This window comes from Rutidosis leptorrhynchoides, chromosome 5 (assembly GCF_046630445.1).
Source record: "Rutidosis leptorrhynchoides isolate AG116_Rl617_1_P2 chromosome 5, CSIRO_AGI_Rlap_v1, whole genome shotgun sequence".
Classification (NCBI taxonomy): domain Eukaryota; kingdom Viridiplantae; phylum Streptophyta; class Magnoliopsida; order Asterales; family Asteraceae; genus Rutidosis; species Rutidosis leptorrhynchoides.
Window position 1 is genome coordinate 90,233,904 of NC_092337.1, and position 6,163 is coordinate 90,240,066.

Below are 6,163 nucleotides of genomic sequence, written 5' to 3' on the forward strand. Positions count from 1 at the left end.
GGGTGATGTTTGTGTGTTAGACTATTGTGACATGATTAGTATAACACTTATGTATGCTATGGCCTGTAGTTAGTCGTACTCACTTAGCTTCGTGCTAATTCCCCTCCATCTCCTCCCTGCAGGTTGATAGCTTTTGTAGATAGTGCTTTTTGGGAGAAGACGGGCATGGTGATGTTATATTTGACAGGATTAACTCTGATGTGATCTTTTATAGTTTAAACTGTGTTCTTTTGAAAACATATTGTAACTACATCTTCTCCGTATAAACATGTATTTTGTAATGACACGTGACACTGGTTGTCTTAGCAATAGTTAATGTTTATTTTGTAATTAATAAATCAATGCTTCCGCCACGTTAAAAAAAAAAAAAATAGCTGTGTCACAATAGCTTACATTGGAACAAAATTAAAGTATACTTTTTTTTGTGCTCAATCTACAAAATCGATCAAGGATAATCCTCTTAACAAATTGACTTCAGATTAGTGTATCATAACATCAAACAAAGTTTCGCACATCATCAGAACTGATAATCAACAACAAATTCATAGAGTTTGATCTCGAGTTCATCCTTCACCAAAAATTGTGCCCGATTTAAGCACCAGATCAATCTCAGAGGTTATAGTGAAATGTAAAATACAGATGTGATCGAAATCTCTTCATGAAACTATCTGTAAATTTATAGCTCTTAAATCGAAGAAATGAATCCGAATTTCGAAGTCAAAGTTTTGGGAAAAAGTCAAACGAACAACCTTATTTATCAGGTCAACAAGTTAAGTTGGTTTACATTAACACATCTTTTTAAAGTTTATGGCCTATAATAGTATTTTTTTGCGTATATGGCCTACATCAGGATAAAAAAAGTATATAACCCTTGAGTAGCCTTAACCCTAAAAATATTTACGATTAAAGTTGACAAAGAAATACTTTAAAAATTCAACAGTAGACACTTAAATGGGACGTAGGGAGTATTACTCTTTGTAACACCTTAATTTTTATTTTTTTAAATCACAGCGGAAGACTGAGTTTACATAAATACCCTTAGTTAGTTACAAACATGATTATCACAAATCATAAGTTAATTACTTTATTACAAACCACGGGTGTTACGTTAAACGACTAGTTACATATTTACAAAACTTAAAACATCAGAGTTCGTCTTGTCAAACATATCGTCAGCCCGACTCCCGTCCCTACCAGCACTAAGATCCAAAACCTGCAAGGGAGGAGGTGAGGGGTTAGCACAAGGCTAAGTGAATGGAACTATCAAAACGTCTAGCATACAGTACCAACCTGTACTCCTATATCAACAGCTATATGCAACCACATACAACAAACAACAACTAGCAACTGTGCTCCAACTAGAGGATCGGCGGCTTGTACGGGCACACGACCACTAGCTGATCAGTCTAGCGTCTACCGATAGTCTTTACTACTGAATCCCCAGTATAGTTATCCACACGCAGGTGATGCGTCATTCAGCACTATACTCAACAAACAGTAGCCAACTAGACCCAACCACAACTAGGTTGACCTCTTTGAGCTGAACCTAACAACAATAGGTTCTAACAACAACAACAACAACTTGTGCACATACAACCAGTCAACTACTACTACTACTACAGGCAACTAATATTACTAAAAGCATGGCAACCTTAACGGTGATCAACTATACAACATAACTACTAATCATGGCAACTATCAACAATATAAACATAGTAGCGCAACTTGCTACTCTATACTACACCCAGAGATAATCCCACTCACCGATTACCAGCAACCAGCTCAGATAAACTATCACTGAGCTTCTTCCTTATCCTTATCACCTGAACATAAGGCAAATCAAGTTAGTTTCTATCCGTTAACACAAAACAACACAGTACATAAATCAGTAACAAAAAGCGCCGCTAAAAGTCCACCTAACACTTAAGCACTTTCAAAATTTACATTCTGAACACAAAAATACAAACGGGCAGCATAATAGCTAGAAAAAGGCACTTTGGTAAATATTCTGCCCTGGACACTCAGTCAGTCGACTGACACTGACAGTCGATCGACTGTCGACACAACCGGTCGACTGACCTTTCCAGTTGGTCGATTCATTTGGTATTACATCAATCGGCCGAAGGTAAATCTCAGTCGGTCGGTTCACTAAACAATCGATCGGTTGAACCCTCAGTTGGTCGACTGTCGACTGACAGTCGGCCGACTGTGTTCATCTTCCTCAGAACTGAACAAAGGCTACGGACTTCACGATGAAATCCTCAAATCTCGATCTAGAGCTTGTTTTAAACACCAAAATCGACCATAACTTGTTCACTACTTGTTATAAACTCAAAACCCACAATAATTTGACCATAACAACACTTAAATCACTTGTTTTGACACAAATTCAAGCTTTTTACAAAACTCACACAAAACCATAAATTTATGTGACAACCCAGAAATTTTTGACCAAATTTAAACTTTATCTTTAAATGATTTAATGTTTTCGACACGATAAGCAAAGTCTGTAATGTTGAGTCACGAAAGTTTTGGAACTATATTCATGTAATCAATTATTCTTTGACTGTTCTCAAAGATTCACGAACCATATATATATAACTTAATGTGCATATATATATATATATATATATATATATATATATATATATATATATATATATATATATATAAGATTTCATGTTATTTAGTAAACGATAGTAACATTCGATTATTGATTCGATTGATATTTAGATAAGTTAACTAAAACGTTTAAGATGAACAAGTAAAAAACACTAATTTGCTACAGTATTTTAGAATTGCTACAGTACCCAAAAAGCTACAATGTTTTCAAAAATCACTATTTGCTACAGTAAAAAAACTTTGCTACATTAAAACACTATTTCAAAATGAAAATGTATAAGTTATATCTCGAGTGGTATAGTTTATGGATAGTTTAAGTCTATATTTTTTCAAAGGTACGAGTCACGAAAGGTAAAGTGCCAGTATTCTCAGTATACGAAAGGACGTTCGAAAAACTAGAACCGGGACATAAGTCGAGTGACGACGTACGACTTATCGCAACAAAAATTACAAGTCAACTAGGCACAAGAATATAATATATTATATAATTAATTAATTTAAATTATATATATTATATATATAATATTTAATTATGTCGACAAACTAAATTACAAACGAGTGTGAGCTGGATCCCATAGCCATGCGATCGCATGGCCAAGTAGGCTAAACCCCATGCGATCGCATGGGGTGCTGTTTCAGTTCAAGTCCTATAAATAGCTCGAGTTTTGGTTCATTTTTTACACCCTTTCATCTATCCATCTATCATTACTCCGTATGTATTATATTTATTATTATTATTATTATTATTATTATTATTATTATTATTATTATTATTATTATTATTATTATTAAGATTAATATTAATATTAATCTTATAGTTAGGAGTATTATTAGTAGTATTATACCTAAAATACTACGACGAGGTCATGAGCGTGTCACCTTCAAAAACTAGTTTTCGAGCGGGATAGAGCTAAGGAAACTATGGGTTATAACTATGGAGGTTATGGGTAATGTTTGTGGGTATTGTTCGCAAGTAAAACCTAGTGTTTATCATCTTCGTTGCGTCTACGTACTTTCCTGCAATATTGAATCACAATATTGATACGTGAGCATTCATATCTTATCTTTTATATATTAAAAGTGTATCCATGTCTAGTGCTCGAGTATATATGTTTATGCATGCTTGTATACTAAATTTTATCGTTAAACAGTTTATGATGAATCACGAATTAAATACATAAATTACTGATAAAAGGTATATGATATGCATGTTTTTGGAAAGCTGGCGAAAAATCAATAACTTTTCATTTAGAAATCACGTAATTTCGATGAACGAATTTAAATATATGGTCAACTGAATTATGATTGACATTAATTGAATTGCTTTTGAATCTGCAATTGATATTTAAACAACTTGTTTATAAGATTGATAAATTGGATTTTCAAATATTACTAATTGAGTAAATAAATTTCTATATAAGGCACGTCTCATCTTGTTGAACAATTGTCAAAATTGATTGTTTTATCATATTTTAAAGCCTTATAAAAACTATAGTTTAATTTTACAAGAATTGGGAAACTATGTGAAATGTTAGAATGTTTTGATTGCCATGATCATTCAACTATAGTATTGAGTCAGATTGACTTTTTGAAACGACTTTTGATAACTTTTGTATGTTGGTCTCGAGCATTAGGATTGTGATACACTATGACCTGACCTAGCTTGATAGACATTTATTGACCAACATATGTTCTCTAGGTTGAGATCTACGGTTATTTGGTATTCTGAGTTCTGGTCACATTTCGGTGAACGACTTTATGTGCTGCTAAGGTGAGTTTCATTTGCTCCCTTTTTAATTGCTTTTGCAATCTATATTTTAGGCTGAGAATACATGCACTTTATTTTAAACGCAATGAATAAAAGTACATACTAAATTCTACACCGAGTTTGAACCGAAAATCCCTTAGATTTGGTAACTAGTAACTGCCGGTTATAAGAACTGGTGGGCGCGAGTAGTTATATATGGATCCATAGGGCTTGACATCCCCGTCTGTTCCAGGTATAGAAACCCTAGCCAGAACTAAAGAACAGACGTATGCTATTTGAGTTTAGTACACGTTGGATTGTGTGTATAGTACATGTTGGTTGCATGTATGTTAAAACAAGGGTACTTATTATAACGTTAAAGTTTAGTTACCAGGGTGCTCAATCTTGTAGAATATTTTGATAAACGTTTCTGGATGAAACAACTGAAATCTTGTGATCCACCTTTATATACAGATTATACGAAACATTAAAACTATGAACTCACCAACCTTTGTGTTGACACTTGAAAGCATGTTTATTCTCAGGTTCCTAGAAGTCTTCCGTTGTTTGCTTATATGTTAGACAAGCTATGTGCATGGAGTCATACATGGCATATTTTTTAAGGAAACGTTGCATTCACAAAATCATCACCATGTATCATATTTTGACTGCATTGTCAACGAAAGTATTATTGTAAACCATTATTTACTGTGATTGTCTATATGTAGAAATCATCAGATGTCGAAAACCTTGGATTTAAATATTCATTTATGGTATACCCTTTTCAAAAGAATGCAATGTTTGTAAAATGTATCATATAGAGGTCAAATACCTCGCAATAAAATCGATGAATGACGTATTCGTCCAAATGAATTTGGAGCGATCGTCACAATTTAACAACGAATTGAACACAAAAACACATGTTACTTACCTTGATAGACTCAGTAAACACTAACAAACACGATTCTAACACCAATTTGAGCTCAAGATCAATGTTTAAGGATTAGGGTTTGGTAGATGGGAGGGATGAAGGTAAGGTGTTTGGTGAAGATTCTAGAGGGATGGAGAAATTGGTAACAAAATGCAGCTCACTACACTTATTTGAGGTTAAAATCCCATACCCCATCACACACGGGTATTTACCAATTATCTGATATCTTTCGTACCTCGCTGGGAGGCCCTAACGGAATCCAAATTAAACAAACGAACTTGTTCTGTGACCCTTGTCACAAACTGGTCTCAACTAAACAACCAAATAATTATAAACAAATAATTATTATAATAACATACAAACACGCCCAAGGTCAAAAGTGAAATGTCCCGTTCTTATTGATTAAAAACGTTCCATATTAATTGATTTCGTTGCGAGGTTTTGACCTCTATATGAGACGTTTTTCAAAGACTGCATTCATTTTAAAACAAACCATAACCTTTATTTCATCAATAAAGGTTTAAAAAGCTTTACGTAGATTATCAAATAATGATAATCTAAAATATCCTATTTACACACGACCATTACATAATGGTTTACAATACAAATATGTTACAACAAAATAAGTTTCTTGAATGCAGTTTTTACACAATATCATACAAGCATGGACTCCAAATCTCGTCCTTATTTAAGTATGCGACAGCGGAAGCTCTTAATAATCATCTGAGAATAAACATGCTTAAAACGTCAACAAAAATGTTGGTGAGTTATAGGTTTAACCTATATATATCAAATCGTAACAATAGACCACAAGATTTCATAATTCAATACACATCCCATACATAGAGATAAAAATCATTCAT